This window comes from Arachis hypogaea, chromosome 15 (genome assembly GCF_003086295.3).
Source record: "Arachis hypogaea cultivar Tifrunner chromosome 15, arahy.Tifrunner.gnm2.J5K5, whole genome shotgun sequence".
NCBI classification, from domain to species: domain Eukaryota; kingdom Viridiplantae; phylum Streptophyta; class Magnoliopsida; order Fabales; family Fabaceae; genus Arachis; species Arachis hypogaea.
The window spans coordinates 40266606-40284598 of NC_092050.1; the positions used below are offsets into that span (position 1 = coordinate 40266606).

At 37.7% G+C, this 17993-nt stretch overlaps 1 non-coding gene across 1 annotated transcript; it reads right to left on the minus strand.

The window, feature by feature from the left end:
- Positions 1-12862: 12862 nt before the first annotated feature.
- Positions 12863-12970, minus strand: LOC112752367 (small nucleolar RNA R71). The gene has a single exon (XR_003176807.1). It is a non-coding gene; the product is annotated as a small nucleolar RNA R71 (small nucleolar RNA).
- Positions 12971-17993: the final 5023 nt, after the last annotated feature.

Below are 17993 nucleotides of genomic sequence, written 5' to 3' on the forward strand. Positions count from 1 at the left end.
TATTTTCTCTTGATACTATGAATTCTCACTCCTTTGGCTATGAGTTTGGTTCAAATTATGTTGTAGGAAATGGAAGTTATAATGAGAACATGCATTAAGGTTGGGACAATCAGAAATGGGAGGAGCCACAAGGATTTGATCAACCCTTTTGGACACAACCTCCTCCAACTTACTATGAGCAAGAGCCATTCCAAGGTGCCTACGAAGACAATGGATATGGTGGACCCCCTTGTAGTTACCAACAAGCACCACCATATACCTATGAACCCCCTCATCAACATAGCTTTGAACTACCATACTCACAAGCCTCTTTCCACCATTCACCTCCATATGACCCTAACCCTTATCCACCACACCAACCACCATAAGAACCACATGAACCATACCCAAAACCACCAATATATACCATCTCCATACCCTTATCAAGAAGAATCACCTCCGTATTATGAGCCTTTTCTCCCAACAAATGAACCCTCCTATCCACCCCAATCTTCCATAGATGATACCTTTAGTGCTATTCGCCAAGGGCAAAGAGAGCTTCAAACCACACTTACCTCTACTCTCACCGGTCTCACCTCTACTCTCCAAGCTCTTATATCCCATGTGGATCCATCCTTTACCCTCAATACTCAACCCTCAAGCTCTGGTACACTTACTTTTCACCCATATCCATCAATTCAAAAGCAACATGATCCCAATTACGCTATTGACATGGAACAAGAGAGAAGGGATCGTCTTAGGGACGTAATGGATTGGGTTCACACATCCTTACTTCAAGAGAAGCAAGAGGAGGCCCAAAAAGTGGAGGTAGAAGAGACCCTTGAAGATGAAAGAGTAGTTGAAGAATTAGGGGGAATTGAAGAAAGTTTTCAAGAGTTGGAAGTTATCAAGGAGGAGTTAGATTTGTACTAGAGCAAGTGGAGAAAACAGAAATTATTGAAGAGGAGGAAGTGGTCGAGGAATTCAGAGATGCGAAACCTCCATGGGAATATCAAGTCATAGAGCCTCCTTCCAAAAAATTTGAATTTGATGTTGAGGAGGGTGTACAACCTCCAAGGCATGTCATGGTTGATAACTTGGAGGAGGTTGATCATGAGATGGATTCAATAATTGATGAGTTTTTATCGACAATTGAATCCTCCCCCATTGGACTTAAAGAAGAGGTCAATGTTGCAAAAGCTTGTCAAGAGGTGGAGATCATCAAAGAGGAGCCCAAGAAATTGAAGCATACATTGGTAAGGCCGCCACTGGAGATTCCTTTCCCCAAGCCATTACCATCCAACACAACATTCAAGTGGGTAAAATTCTTATCCTTAAACTCTACCATCCCTCTTGAATACAGTTTTCTTGAAACGGATGGATAACTTAGAGCTATCTGCAGTTTTAAGAGTAAAAGGGAGATGGTTAGTGGTTGGCAACACCATCCTAGGTTCGTTATGGTTGGAAGCTCAAGGCCTAATTGCAAGGGTTGGTAAAATTCTCAACTGATTGGGTCTAGGAGGATGTTTGGGTTCTTAAGTGAGAATTCCAAGGCTAAACAACTAGGATGGAATCATGATGATCAACTTAGAGACGGGTGTATGAACAAGATTTGGGATCCGGGCATACAAGAGGATCAACTTTGGGAGCTCAAAGCTTGTGGAGAACTTCATCAAGGCTTGGTGAATTTATTTGGAGATGTTGAAGCTTATTGGAGGTCCAAGCATTAGTGGAAGTTCCAAGATGAGTTAAAGCACAAGCGACCATGACAAGGAGCTTACCAAATATCCAAATTAAGGACTTTAACTAAAAGTGCTAGGTGGGAGACAGCCCACCATGGTAAACTCTCCCAATTTTATTTCTTTTATTTATGTTGGTAATTAATTAAATTTTTATTTTTAGTTAGAACTATTTAGTTAAATTGTGGTTTTATTGGTTTAATAATATTTGGATTTATTTTGGTAGTTTGTTAGTTTATTAAAAAAAGAAAATTGCACTCGACGCATAAGCGTCGATGACGCGCACGCGTCATATGTCAGCGCGTAATGTTATGAAATGAACAGAGAGTTGCAATGGAGACGCGCGAAAGGGGTGCTGGGCGTAAAGCTACCCCACGCATACGAGTGACCCACGCGTACGCGTCCCTTACAATTTTTTCAATCCACGCGTAAGCATCATCTACGCGTAGGCGTGGACATGAAAAACGGCGTTAATAGTGAATTGAACAAAGAGTTGTGCAGCCATGATGCTGGAGTCGGGCGAGTAGTCACGCGTCAATTTTCAATTTTTGGCCATCCACGCCTACGCGTGGGCGACTCTTACGCGTCGCATGGCAATTTCAGTTTTCACGCGTACGCGTGATGCACACGCGCGCGTCGCGCCCTGTTTTTCATTTCTTACTTCTTTCTTCCTCCTTTCTTCCTTTTGTCTTCTTCATCTCTTTAAATTCTCATCCTTATTCTCTTTCATTCTATTTTCCTTATTGCATTTGCATACCTTCACTCATTGCATTTTAATTTTGTGCATGTTTTTATTTTCCTTTCTAAATTTAATACTTTTTTTCAGTGTTGAATTTTCTTGCTCAACCGTTGAATATGTCTTGTATTATTCTGGTGCTTCATGACTTGTTTTATTCTGATTGGGTAATATTATTTAAGTCAATGCTAATCTTTTGTGATACTTGTATTCCTTTTGCATTGACATGAATTTATAGTCTTTCATGACCCACTTTCTCTCCCCCATTGTTGCAATTTTTGCACTATTGATATGCCATTTGCTTCTATTGTTTTCTCATGTACATGTTGTAGCTACCATGTAATTGTGACCCTCATTATTTGGCATTAACCCACCCATATTTTATTTGTTTTCTATCTTTGTTTCTGGGTTACTTTTTTTCCCTTTTCTCTTCTTTCAGGATGGCCATCAAGAAGGGAAACAGAAGACTTTTACATGGGGCAACAGACAAGTCCCTCTACACAGCCTTTGGAGAAAAGCATCAGTTGGAGCAATCCGTCCACTTGCACATCTTAGCATGCACCAAGGATGGTGCAATCTTTAAGTATGGGGAGGTCGATACCGACTTTCGTGGGTTAATTATTTCCTATTTCGACACCAAAGTTTAATTTTTCTTGTTAAATTAGTTGTTGCATTTGCATGTTTGATTGCATGTTTGTTTGATTTTGTGCATATTCTACCACTGCTTGGTTGAAGCGATGAATTCTTTTCCAAGAAATTATTTTATAGCATTTCACTAATTTGAATTAAAATTTTTATTGAACTTGTTTGAAGAAATATTATACTGGAGCATGGTTTAGAGCTCGAACGCACAAAACTAGTGAAATTTTGAGCCTACTCGATTGGTTGCATTTTATCAACCAATATTTTATTTTTGGTGTGTGCTGTTCTCTCTAAAATTGTGATCATTGTCTTGCTTAATTCTATATTTCCATTTTTTGATGTATGTATGCACTTATATGATTGAGGCCTTGTTTCACTGAGCTTACATACCCATATGGCCTTAACCTTTTTATTATCCTTTGTAAACCAATGTTGAGCCTTTTAACCCCATTTATTCTTTACTTTAGCTCATCATTAACTCTAAGCAAAAAATAATAATGTCCTTAATTTGAATCCTTGGTTAGCTTAGACTAGTGAGAGTGTTCATGATTTAAGTGTGGGGAAGTTGGGTTTGGAAATATTTGGTTTGAGAATTGGGCGTTGTATATTCTTGTGAAAATGCGCAAAACAATAGTTGAGCACATATTATTGTATTCAATAATTTAATCATATGCATCGAGAAAAATAGAAGAAAAGAAAAGGAAAATAAAAAGAAAAAAAGAGAAAGAAAAAGAAAAAAAAAGAGAGCAAATAATAAAAAGGGGACAAAATGCCCCAAAGTAAATAGTGTTACCGATGCATATGAGTTGTACTCAAATTAGGATGCATGAATATGTGACAAAGCATAGTTAATGGATAGTTAGGTTTTATATTATGATTACATGGACTGGCTTAAGTTAGGTGGAAAGTTTAAGTTAATTAAGGATTCAGATTTTAGTCCACTTGGCCAAATACAATCCTACCTTGACCCTAAACCCATTACAACCCTTAAAAGACCTCTTGATATGTGTATTTGTGCATCAAATTATTTATTGATTGGTAGAAGAAGAGCAAGCCTTACAAAGCAAGGCTAGTTGAGAATTGAGAAAATCGAACCTTAAACACTTGAGTGATTAGAGTGCATACACTTCCGGTGAGGGTTCGATCCTCGATTCTTTGTTCCCGTCTTTCATGAGCTATTTTCTTCTACAAGTTTACCTGTACTTTATATTATGATTTGAATCAGTGAGATCCAGTTCATATTTCTTCTTGAAAGATTTGCTTACTTTTAACCAAGTACGTAAGAGCATTTTGCATTTAGTTGCATTCATACAGATAGGTTGCATTGCATAAGTTCCACTATTCTGCCTTCAATCTTTTGGTTCTCTTGAGCTTAGCATGAGGACATGCTAATGTTTAAGTGTGGGGAGATTGATAAACCGCTATTTTATGATTTATTTTGTATTGAATGGAGTGGATTTTATCCATTATTCTCACACTTATGCATATAAATTGCGTGTTTTATATTTTCCTTCCTAATTCTGTGATATAGTTGAAAACATGTTTCCTAGGCCTATAAATTGTCAATTTTTAATTACCCTTTATTACCATCCGATGCCGTGATCTATGTGTTAAGTATCTTCAGGCTTTATAGGGCAGAAATGGCTTAGAGGATGGAAAGGAAGCATGCAAAAGTGGAAGGAACGAAAGAAAATGGTGTTTTGAGAAGCTGGCATCAACGCGTACGCGTGGGCGACGCGTACGCGTGACTGGCGTAGAAGACGAGTGACGCGTACGCATGGCCGATGCGTTTGTGTGACAAGGATTTTTGCCAAAGTGACGGGTACGCGTGGACGACACGTATGCGTGACAAAGCGTCACATGCTGTAATCTGCAGAAAGCACTGGGGGCAATTTCTGGACTGTTTTTGGCCCAGTTCCAAGCCCGAAAACACAGATTAGAGGCTGCAGAGTGTGGGAATCATTGATACAATATTCATTCACATAATTTTAGGTTTTAGATGTAGTTTTCTAGAGAGAGAGAGGCTCTCTCCTCTCTCTAGGTTTTAGGGTTCTTAGTTTTATTCCTTTTTCAATTTCTGAATTCTATCTTATTTCAATTCAGTTTCTCTTCTACTTTTATTTGTGTTAGAATTCTAGTTTATTTATTTCCCTTGTTGGTTACTTTATATTGCTAATTTAGTTTATGAATTCTCATGTTAGATTTGATTTTCTATTTAATGCAATTTGAGTTATTTCATATTTATTGCTTCTTCCATTATTTGTTATCATTGATTTTGCAATTGTTGGTTTTATTATTTACATTCTCTTGTTGCTTTTCTATGTTTTTATGTTGTTCCTTCCAAGTGTTTGATAAAATGCTTGGTTGGATTCTAAATTAGCTTTTTATGTTCTTAGCTTAGATTGAGTAATTAGAAACTCTTGAATTGTCAAAGTCTCTTGTTGGTTGGTGATGAGCGGATAATTTATACGCTTTTTGGCATTGTTTTTAGGTAGTTTTTAATATGTTTTAGTCACTTTTTATTATATTCTTATTACTTTTTAAATAAAAATCACATTTCTGGACTTTACTATGAGTTTGTGTATTTTTTTTGTGATTTCAGGTAATTTCTGGCTGAAATTGAGGGACCTGAGCAAAAATCTGATTCAGAGGCTGAAAAAGGACTGCAGATGCTGTTGGATTCTGACCTTCCTGCACTCAAAGTGAATTTTCTGGAGCTATAGGAGTCCAAATGGCGCGCTCTCAATTGCGTTGGAAAATAGACATCCAGGGCTTTCTAGCAATATATAATAGTCCACACTTTTCTCCAAGATAAACGACGCAAACTGGCGTTCAACACCAGCTTCCTGCCCTATTCTAGAGTTAAACGCCAGAAACAGGTTGCAAAGCAGAGTTAAATGCCAGAAACAGGTTACAACCTGGCGTTTGACTCCAAAAACAGCCTAGGCACGTATAAAGCTCAAGTCTTAGCCCCAGCACACACCAAGTGGGCCCCGAAAGTGGATTTCTGCACTATCTATCATAGTTTACTCATTTTCTGTAAACCTAGGTCACTAGTTTAGTATTTAAACAACTTTTAGAGATTTATTTTGTACCTCATGACATTTTTAGATCTAAACTTTGTACTCTTTGACGGCATGAGTCTCTAAACTCCATTGTTGGGGGTGAGGAGCTCTGTTGTGTCTCGATGAATTAATGCAATTATTTCTGTTTTCTATTCAAACACGCTTGTTTCTATCTAAGATGTTCATTCGCACTTCAATATGATGGATGTGATGATCCTTGACATTCATCACCATTCTCAAGCTATGAACGCATGCCTGACAACCACCTCCGTTCTACCTTCGATTGAATGTGTATCTCTTGGATTCCTTAATCAGAATCTTCGTGGTATAAGCTAGAATCCATTGGCAGCATTCTTGAGAATCTGAAAAGTCTAAACCTTGTCTGTGGTATTCCAAGCTTCAAACTCACAAGGGTTAGGCGTAGTGACAGACGCAAAAGGATCAATGGATCCTATTCCAGCATGAGTGAGAACCGACAGATGATTAGCCGTGCGGTGACAGCGCATCTGGACCATTTTCACTGAGAGGACGGATGGTAGCCATTGACAACGGTGATGCACCAACACACAGCTTGCCATAGGAGGAATCTTGCGTGCATGAAGAAGAAGATAGGGGGAAAGCAGAGATTCAGAAGACAAATCATCTCCAAAACTCCAACATATTCTCCATTACTGCATAATAAGTACTATTTAATTTATGCTTTTTACTCTTCATAAATATAATCACTCTTATCATTGATTTCCTGACTAAGAATTACAAAATAACCATAGCTTGCTTCAAGTCGACAATCTCAGTGGGATCGACCCTTACTCACGTAAGATATTACTTGGACGACCCAGTGCACTTGCTGGTTAGTGGTACGAGTTGTGAAAAGTGTGATTCACAATTCGTGCACCAAGTTTTTGGCGCCGTTGCTAGGAAAACCTCTAGAAAGAGGAAAAGGAAGGCAGTTGCTTCCACCCCCGAGTCATGAGAGATGGAGAGGTTCATCTCAAGGGTCCATAGTTCAGTGGTAGAGCATTTGACTGCAGATCAAAGAGCCATGAGGGAGGAGCAACAAAGGCAAGGAAGAGACATAGAGGAGCTCAAGAGCACCACTGGTTCTTCAAGAGGAAGAAGACGCCACCCTCACTAAGGTGGACCCGTTCCTTAATCTCCTTGTCTATTTGTTTTTCTATTTTTCGATTTATATGCTTTATGTTTTATCTATGTTTGTATCTTTATTACATGATCATTAGTGTCTAGTGTCTATGTCTTAAATATATGAATGTCGTATGAATCTATCACCTTTCTTAAATGAAAAATGTTTTCTGAAAAAGAAAAAGAAGTACATGAATTTCGAATTTTAAAATAGTTTAATTATTTTGATGTGGTGGCAATACTTTTTGTTTTCTGAATGAATGCTTGAACAGTGCATATTTTTGAATTTGTTGTTTATGAATGTTAAAATTGTTGGCTCTTGAAAGAATAATGGAAAAGGAGAAATGTCATTGATAATCTGAAAAATCAAAAAAATGATTCTTGAAGAAAGAAAAAGTAGTGAAGAACAAAGTTTGCAAAAAAAAAGAAAAGAAAAATGGCGAAAAAAAAAAGAGAAAAAAAAGAAAAAGCAAGTAGAAAAAGCCAAGAGCTCTTAAAACCAAAAGGCAAGAGCAAAAAGCCAATAGCCCTTAAAACCAAAAGGCAAGGGTAATAAAAAGGATCCAAGGCTTTGAGCACAGCGGATAGGAGGGCCCAAAGGAATAAAATCCAGGCCTAAGCGGCTAAATCAAGCTGTCCCTAACCATGTGCTTGTGGTGTGTAGGTGTCAAGTGAAAACTTGAGACTGAGCGATTAAAGTCAAGGTCCAAAGCAAAAACAGAGTGTGCTTAAGAACTCTGGACACCTCTAATTGGGGACTTTAGCAAAGCTGAGTCACAATCTAAAAAGGTTTACCCAGTTATGTGTTTGTGGCATTTATGTATCCGGTGGTAATACTGGAAAACAAAATGCTTAGGGTCACGGCCAAGACTCATAAAGTAACTGTGTTCAGGAATCAACATACTGAACTAGGAGAATCAATAACACTATCCGAATTTTGAGTTCCTATAGATGCCAATCATTCTAAACTTCAAAGGATAAAGTGAGATGCCAAAACTGTTCAGAAGCAAAAAGCTAATAGCCCCGCTCATCTAATTAAGACTGATCTTCATAGATGTTTTTGGAATTCATTGTATCTTCTCTTCTTTTTATCCTAATTTGTTTTTAGTTGCTTGGGGACAAGCAACAATGTAAGTTTGGTGTTGTGATGAGCGGATAATTTATACGCTTTTTGGCATTGTTTTTAGGTAGTTTTTAATATGTTTTAGTCACTTTTTATTATATTCTTATTATTTTTTAAATAAAAATCACATTTCTAGACTTTACTATGATTTTGTGTGTTTTTCTGTGATTTCAGATAATTTCTGGCTGAAATTGAGGGACCTGAGCAAAAATTTGATTCAGAAGCTGAAAAAGGACTGCAGATGCTGTTGGATTCTGACCTCCCTGCACTCAAAGTAGATTTTCTGGAGCTACAGAAGTCCAAATGGCGCACTCTCAATTGCGTTGGAAAATAGACATCCAGGGATTTCCAGCAATATATAATAGTCCACACTTTGCTCGAAGATAAATGACGCAAACTGGCGTTCAACGCCAGCTTCTTGCCCTATTCTGGAGTTAAACGCCAGAAACAGGTTACAACCTGGTGTTTGACTCCAAAAACAGCCTAGGCACGTGTAAAGCTCAAGTCTCAGCCCCAGCACACACCAAGTGGGCCTCGAAGGTGGATTTCTGCACTATCTATCATAGTTTACTCGTTTTCTATAAACCTAGGTCACTAGTTTAGTATTTAAACAAATTTTAGAGATTTATTTTGTACCTTATGACATTTTTAGATCTGAACTTTGTACTCTTTGACGGCATGTGTCTCTAAATGCCAGCTTTCTGCCCTATTCTGGAGTTAAACGGTAGAAACAGGTTGCAAAGCAGAGTTAAACGCCAGAAACAGGTTACAAACTAGCGTTTAACTCCAAGAAGACCTCTACACGTGAAAGCTTCAATGCTCAGCCCAAGCACACACTAAGTGGGTTCGGGAGTGGATTTCTGCATCATTTACTTATTTCTGTAACCCTAGTAACTAGTTTAGTATAAATAGAACTTTTTACTATTGTTTTTACATCTTTGGATCATTTTTACATCTTTGGACGTTTAGTCCCTAGACCTTGGAGGCTGGCCATTCGGCCATGCCTAGACCTTTTTCTTATGTATTTTCAACGGTAGAGTTTCTACACACCACAGATTAAGGTGTGGAGCTCTGTTGTTCCTCATGAATTAATGCAAAGTACTATTGTTTTTCTGTTCAATTCAAGCCTATTTCTTCTCTAAGATTCATTCGCACACAAGAACATGATGAATATGATGATTATGTGACGCTCATCATCATTCTCACTTATGAACGCGTGCCTGACAAATACTTCCATTCTACATGCAAACAAGCTTGAATGCATATCTCTTAGCCTCCTGATCGTGAGATCGGAGTCTTCGTGGTATAGGCTAGAATTATTGGCGGCCATTCTTGAGATTCGGAAAGTCTAAACCTTGTCTATGGTATTCCGAGTAGGATCTGGGGAGGGATGGCTGTGACGAGCTTCAAACTCGCGAGTGCTGGGCGTAGTGACAGACGCAAAAGGATTACTGAATCCTATTCCAGTATGATCGAGAACCGACAGATGATTAGCCGTGTGGTGACAGGGCATTTTGGACCATTTTCACTGAGAGGACGGGATGTAGCCATTGACAAACGGTGATACACAACATACAGCTTGCCATAGAAAGGAGTATGAAGGATTGGATGAAAGCAGTAGGAAAGCAGAGATTCAGAAGGAACTAAGCATCTTCATACGCTTATCTGAAATTCTCACCAATGAATTACATAAGTATCTCTATCTTTATTTTATGTTTTATTTATCTTTTAATTATTAAAACTCTATAACCATTTGAATCCTCCTGACTGAGATTTACAAGGTGACCATAGCTTGCTTCAAGCCAACAATCTCCGTGGGATCGACCCTTACTCACGTAAGGTTTATTACTTGGAGGACCCAGTGCACTTGCTGGTTAGTTGTGCGAAGTTGTGACAAAGAACTAAAATTATGAACGTGCGTATTAAGTTTTTGGTGCCGTTACCAAGGAATGAACGATCACGATTTCGTGCACCAATTTTTTGGTGCCGTTGCCAGGGATTGTTCGAGTTTGGACAACTGACGGTTCATCTTGTTGCTCAGATTAGGTAAATTTATTTTAATTTTAAGCTTTTTGTTTTTATTATTTTTATTTTTATTTTTGAAAAAATTTTCAAATATATATATATATATATATATATATATATATATATAATAAATTATTCTATGGCTTCAGAATTTTTAAGAATGAATTCTAGAGTTTCATGATGATCTGTTGAAGTCTGGCTGGCTGTTAAGCCATGTCTAATCCTTTGGACCGAGGTTTCAACTATCATTAGAGAAGAGCTTCTTTGTCTTTCTCAGCAATTTAGCTTTTGTATGTAATGTTCTGCTGAAGCTTGGCTGGCCATTGGCCATGTCTAGTGTTTTGGACCGAAGCTTTCATGAAAAGCTTGGCTGGCTATTAAGACATGTCTAATTCCTGGACCGGAGCTTTAGACTGACATTGCATGATCCCTGGAATTCTTATTAAAAATTTTTGAAATCCTTATTTTTCTTTTTCCAATTAATTTTTGAAAAATCCAAAAAATTTAATAAAATCATAAAAATAAAAAATAATTTGATGTTTCTTGTTTGAGTCTTGTGTCAATTTTTAAGTTTGGTGTTAATTGCATATTTTTAATTTCATTAAAATTTTCGAAAACCCATGCATGGTGTTCTTCATAATCTTCAAGTTGTTCTTGATGATCTTCTTTGTTTGATCTTTGCATTTTCATGTTTTGTGTCTTTTCTTGTTTTTCATATGCATTTTCAATTTGTTAGTGTCTAAAGTTTGAAAATTTCTAAGTTTGGTGTCTTGCATGTCTCTCTTTTCTAAAAAAATTTTTCAAAAATAAGTTCTTGGTGTTCATCTTGACATTCATAGTGTTCTTGGTGTTCATCTTGACATTCAAAGTGTTCTTGCATGCATCATGTGTTTTGATTTTGAATTCTCATGTTTTGAGTCTTTTCATTGTTTTTCTCTTTCATCATAAAAGAATTCAAAAAAAAAAAATATATCTTTCCCTTTTTCATCTCATAAAATTCGAAAATTTGACTTGACTTTTTCAAAAATTTTTAAAATCTAGTTGTTTCTTATGAGTCAAATCAAATTTTTAATTTAAAAATTCTATCTTTTTCAAATCTTTTTCAAAAACCAAATCTTTTTCATTTTTTCTCTCATAATTTTGAAATTTTCAAAATCTTTTTCTTATTTCTATTTCATATTTTCGAAATTAATGCTAACAATTAATGTGATTGATTCAAAAATTTTAAGTTTGTTACTTGCCTAGTAAGAAAGGTTCAATCTTTAAATTTTAAAATCATATCTTTTTGTTTCTTGTTAGTCAAGTAATCAACTTTAATTTTCAAAATCAAATCTTTTTAAATTTCTTTTTCAAATCTTTTCCAAAATAAATGACAATCACATCTTTTCCAAAATCAATTTCAAAATCTTTTCTAACCTCTTATCTTTTCAAAATTAATTTTCAAATCTTTTTCAAATTAATCCTATCTATTTGTTTCAATCATATCTTTTTCAAAACCACCTAACTACTTTTCTCTCTCCAATTTTCGAAAATCACTAACCTCTTTTTCAAAATTCCTTTTTAATTAACTAATTGTTTTAAATTTTAATTTAATTTAATTTAATTTTTTTATTTTTGAATTTTAACTTTATTTTTAAATTGAAAACATAAATATTTTTATTTTATTTTAATTAATTTTTGAATTCTTCCCTCTCCCATCTCCTTCTATTTATTTATTTATCTACTAACACCCCTCTTCTTCTCAAAAATTTGAACCCTCTCCCTCTTTCTATGTTCGAATTCTCTTTTTTTTTCTCTTCTACTCACATAAAGAAATCTCTATATTGTGACATAGAGGATTTCATATTTTCTTTTCTGTTCTCTTCTTTTTCATATGAGCAGGAACAAGGATAAGAACATTCTTGTTGAAGTTGATCCGGAACCTGAAAGGACTCTGAAGAGGAAGCTAAGGAAAGCTAAAGCACAACTCTCTGGAGAAAATCTGACAGAAATTTTCGAAAAAGAAGGAGACATGGCCGAAAATAATAATAATGGTGGAGATGCAAGGAAGATGCTTGGTGACTTTACTGCACCAAATTCCAACTTCCATGGAAGAAGCATCTCAATCCCTGCCATTGGAGCAAACAATTTTGAGCTAAAGCCTCAACTAGTTTCTCTGATGCAACAGAACTGCAAGTTTCATGGACTTCCATCAGAAGATCCTTCTCAGTTCTTAACTGAATTCTTGCAAATCTGTGATACTGTTAAGACCAATGGAGTTGATCCCGAGGTCTACAGGCTTATGCTTTCCCCGTTTGTTGTAAGAGACAGAGCTAGAATATGGTGGGACTCTCAACCTAAAGACAGCCTGAACTCTTGGGATAAGCTGGTCACGACTTTCTTAGCTAAGTTCTTTCCTCCTCAAAAGCTTAGCAAGCTTAGAGTGGATGTTCAAACCTTCAAACAGAAAGAAGGTGAATCCCTCTATGAAGCTTGGGAGAGATATAAGCAACTGACCAAAAAGTGTCCTTCTGACATGCTTTCAGAATGGACCATCCTGGATATATTCTATAATGGTCTGTCTGAATTATCAAAGATGCCATTGGACCATTCTGCAGGTGGATCCATTCACCTAAAGAAAACGCCTGCAGAAGCTCAGGAACTCATTGACATGGTTGCAAACAACCAGTTCATGTACACTTCTGAAAGGAATCCTGTGAGTAATGGGATGCCTCAGAGGAAGGGAGTTCCTGAAATTGATGCTCTGAATGCCATATTGGTGATGCCAAGGCATTTAGGCCAATTTTACTGACCTTTTCTTTACTGTTTTAGGGAAGTTTCATGCATTTTCTTAGTTAATAAGCAAGTTTTGGATAGATAATCACTTATATCTTGATTCAAGCAAACATTGTGAATTTTATATGATTTTATAAGAATTATGCATGAATTGAATGATAAAATGGATGATGCATGATCTCATGAGTTAGAACCTAGCTTTGATGTACTGTACTTGCTTGGTTTCAGAACAAAGGAAGCAAGGAAGATGCCACGTTAATAGCCACGTTAGTCTAACTAACGTGACCATTAACGTGGAATGGGAGCTAGCTTGCAACGTTAATGAGAAAAGTGATCGCCAATAATGCCTTCGTGAGCCATCATAGCCCACGTTAGTTGCCACGTTAACTACATTAACGTGGAAGCTAACGTGGAGGAAAAGTAAAGCTCCAACGTTAGTGGTAAAAGTGAATACCACTAACGTTGGAAAAAGGGGCACACTTAGCCACGTTAAGAGTCACGTTAATTACATTAACGTGAACTCTAACTTGGAAGGAACAAATAAGTGCCAACGTTAGTGACACTCACCTTTGTAACTAACGTTGGATCAAGCCACTATTAACCATGTTAGTTGCCATGTTAATTACATTAACTTGGAAGCTAACGTGGGGAAAAGAAATGATGAGCCAACGTTAGTGACACTCACCTTTGTCACTAACATTGGAGATGGCAATCACCACCACGTTAGTGGCTACGTTAATACAATTAACATGAGGCACTAACGTGAGAAGGGGCGTTTGGAGCGTTAGTGACAAAGGTAAGTGTCACTAACACTCTCGAAGCTGAGGCATGCCCACGTTAAGGGTCACGTTAGCTACACTAACGTGGACTCTAACGTAGGGAGGAAGGACAACAACCAAACGTTATTGGAAAAGGTGAATGCCAATAACATTTGCGAAGGACCAAGAGGCAACATTAGTGGTCACGTTAGTGCCACTAACGTTGAAGTTAACATAGACCATCTTGGGTTAGGAACGTCAGTGAAAAAGGTGATTGTTACTAACGTTCTCGAACCCACATTTTCACTTAACGTTAACACCACTAACGTCCTAACTAACGTCCATGCCTAACTCACACTTTCTCTGCAAGCAAAGCTTAGCCCACTAAAGACTACAACTGCTTCAACTCAAAGATCCAAAGGCCCATATCCAAGACTTGAAGATCTAACTAGAAGATCAGAAGAGTAGTATATATAGGAGTAGTTTTGAACTAGAGAGGGAGCTTTTGGCCATTGGGAGAACTACTCTCTGTATAATTTTACTTTCTCTGCAACTTCTAGTTTTACTTTTAGAATGTATTTTCCATCTTTGCTTTCTATTCCCAGAGCTATGAACAACTAAACCCCTCTCATTGGGTTAGCGAGCTCTGTTGTAATTTGATGGATCAATAATAGTTTCCATTTTTCTTCTTCTTTCTTTTCTCTTGATTTTACTAGAAAGCTTTCAATCTTCATCCAATTGGGTAGTTATCTTGGAAAAGAAGCTTTTCATACTTGGATCTCTTTGGAACCTTGGAAGAGGAATGAGGAGATCATGCTAGAAATGCTTTCTCATGTTGGACCAAATTGGGGTTTGGACGGATATAGTGATATATAATTCTCCCAATACTTTGATTTGGAAATACATGTGGTATAATTAGTGACCATACTTCATCTCTTCTCATGAGCAATTAAACCAAGGAATTGGCTATTGATTAAGATTTAAGAGATTGAATTACCAAGGAATTGGAATTCAATCACTTAAGATTGCCAAGGAGATCAATGAATGCATTGATTGAGGAAGAGATGAAAATGAACTTGATCCGGAGAATACAACATCTCTTGAGCCCAATGGACTCCCCATTCTCTTTACTTTCTGCCATTTACTTTTATGTTCATCTTCCCCATTTCCCATTTAAGATTCTGAAATTTACTTCCCGTCATTTACATTCAGTTCTTTATTTCCAACAATTACATTTTCTGCCATTTACTTTCCCGCCATTTGATTTCCTGCAATTCTTCAATCAAATCCTGCTTAGCTTAACTAGAACATTCCTCCAATTAATGTTGCTTGACCAATCAATCCCTGTGGGATTCGACCTTACTCTATTGAGTTTTTACTTGACGACAATTCGGTATACTTGCCGAAGGGAGATTTGTTGAGAGACAAGTTTCCGTGCATCAAGTTTATGGCGCCGTTGCCGGGGAATAATTTTGTATCAAGAATGATTAAATTGGTGGATAACTAGATTGAGCATTTTTTTTTGTTTGATTTAATTTCTGTTTGATTGATTTACTTTTAGTTTCAGTTATTTTCTTCCCTTTACCCTACCCATTTGTGGTGTTCTCTTATTTGTTACAATTTAGTTCACTAACCCACTAACTGTTTGATATACTGCATCACTCACACTAACAGCATTTTTTTTACAAGAATACTCTCTATCTCCCTTTTGCTTTGGCCTTGTTAGTTGTATGACAGGTAGAAGAAGCGGGGCTTCAACTTCCTTTGATTCTGAACCTGAGAGGACCTTCCTTAGATTAAGGAGGGAAGCAAGAGGAAAGAGAGTTGTTGGTGCTGAGAAAGAGGAAGAGTACTTTGAACCAGACATGGATGAGAATATGGAAAACCATCATAAAGAAGAAGCTCACAACCATGGTAGAGAAGGTCCAGTGCATCATGCCGAGCAAGAGAGAAGAGTTCTGGGGTCTTACATAAACCCAAACCCAGGAAACTGTGGAAGTAGCATCCAAAAGCCAACCATACATGCCAATAACTTTGAACTAAAGCCACAGCTCATCACCCTTGTTCAGAACAACTATTCATTCGGAGGAAGTGTCCAAGAGGATCCCAATCAACATCTCACTACATTCCTGAGGATATGCGATACTGTGAAGTCTAATGGTGTTCATCCTGACACCTATAGATTACTTTTGTTCCCCTTTTCACTCAAGGACAAGGCATCTAAATGGCTGGAATCTTTCCTGAAGGAGAGTTTAACAACCTGGGAAGATGTGGTAAACAAATTCTTGGCGAGATTCTATCCTCCTCAAAGAATTAACAGGTTGAGAGCTGAGGTACAAACCTTCAGGCAATAAGATGGTGAAACTCTATATGAAGCATGGAAGAGGTTTAAGGACTTGACAAGAAGGTGCTCGCCAGATATGTTCAATGAATGGGTGCAGTTACATATTTTCTATGAAGGTCTTTCTTATGAATCAAAGAAGGCAGTAGACCACTCATCCGGGGGATCTCTGAACAAGAAGAAGACCATTGAAGAGGCCATAGATGTCATTGAGACTGTAGCTGAGAATGACTACTTCTATGCCTCTGAAAGAGGCAACACTAGAGGAGTAATAGAGCTAAACAATGTGGATGCACTGCTGGCCCAAAACAAGATGATCACTAAGCAGCTGGCTGACCTTACCAAGAAGATGGAGAGGAACCAAGTAGCAGCAATCACCACCTCATCAGCAACCCAAGAAGGAGTGAATGCAGAGGATAATCAGGAACAAGCCAACTATATTGGAAACTCACCTAAGTAGATTCATTATCCATACTCCAAAACTTATAATCCTGGTTGGAGGAACCACCCAAACTTTGGGTGGGAAAATCAACAAGATCAAGGCCAAGAACAGAGGCGTCATAACCCTAACAACAATGCAGTTCACCAACATTACACACAGAGATCATATCAGCACCCACCTAACAACACCTCCCAACATCCATATCAAAACCAAAATGGCCATTCTCATCCCTCCAACCCCAACTCACCATCATCCGAAGATAGGCTCTCAAGGATTGAGACTCTACTTGAAGGCATATGTAAGGAACTCCAAGATAACAAGGTGTTCAAGGAGGAGGTGCGAGCCAATATCAAAAACCAGGGAGACACCATCAAGAGGCTAGAATTTCAAGTGGGATACCTCTCTGAGAAGATTTCCAAACCTACTGACAGCTTCCCAAGTGACATAGAGAAAAACCCGAGAAGTGAAGCAAAGAAAGTAAGATGGGAAGAATGCAAGATGGTCACTATAAGTGATAAAGAGACTGAGAAATAGCTGAACAAACCATTCGTACAACCTAGAGACACCTCAGCAGAGAAGCAGGAAGAAGGTCACCAAGAAACCAAAAGTACACAGAAGGAGATGCTGAAACTCTATGCACCTTTTCCCCAAAGACTCAAGGGTGGTGTAAACAAGAGAATATACTCAAAGTTCCTTGATATGTTTGCATCTCTTCATGTAAACATACCATTCATCAAAGCTCTCCAACAGATGCCCTCATACATTAAGTACATGAAGGAGCTGCTGACTAGGAAAAGCTCACTCAAAGGAGGGCAAACAATAGTGATGAATAAGGAGTGCAGTGCTCTCATTCAACCAGAGTTGCCTACAAAAAGGAAGGACCCAGGGAGTTTTCACATCCCCTATGCCATAGGAGACACACTGATTGATAAAGGACTCTGTGAACTGGGAGCAAGCATTAATTTAATGCCTCTATCTCTCATGAAGAAGCTGCAGATTAATGAGCTAATGCCTACAGACGTAGTCATCAGGCTGGCTGACAAAACTCAGAAACAAGCAGTAGGAGTGGTTGAAAATGTGTTGGTGAACGTTGGGAACTACTTCCTTCTCACAGACTTTGTCATATTGGAAATAGAAGAGAGTCACCTTCACCCAATCATATTGGAAAGACCATTCCTAGCTACAGCCAGAGCGCTCATAGATGTGGAGCGAGGAGAGCTAATACTGA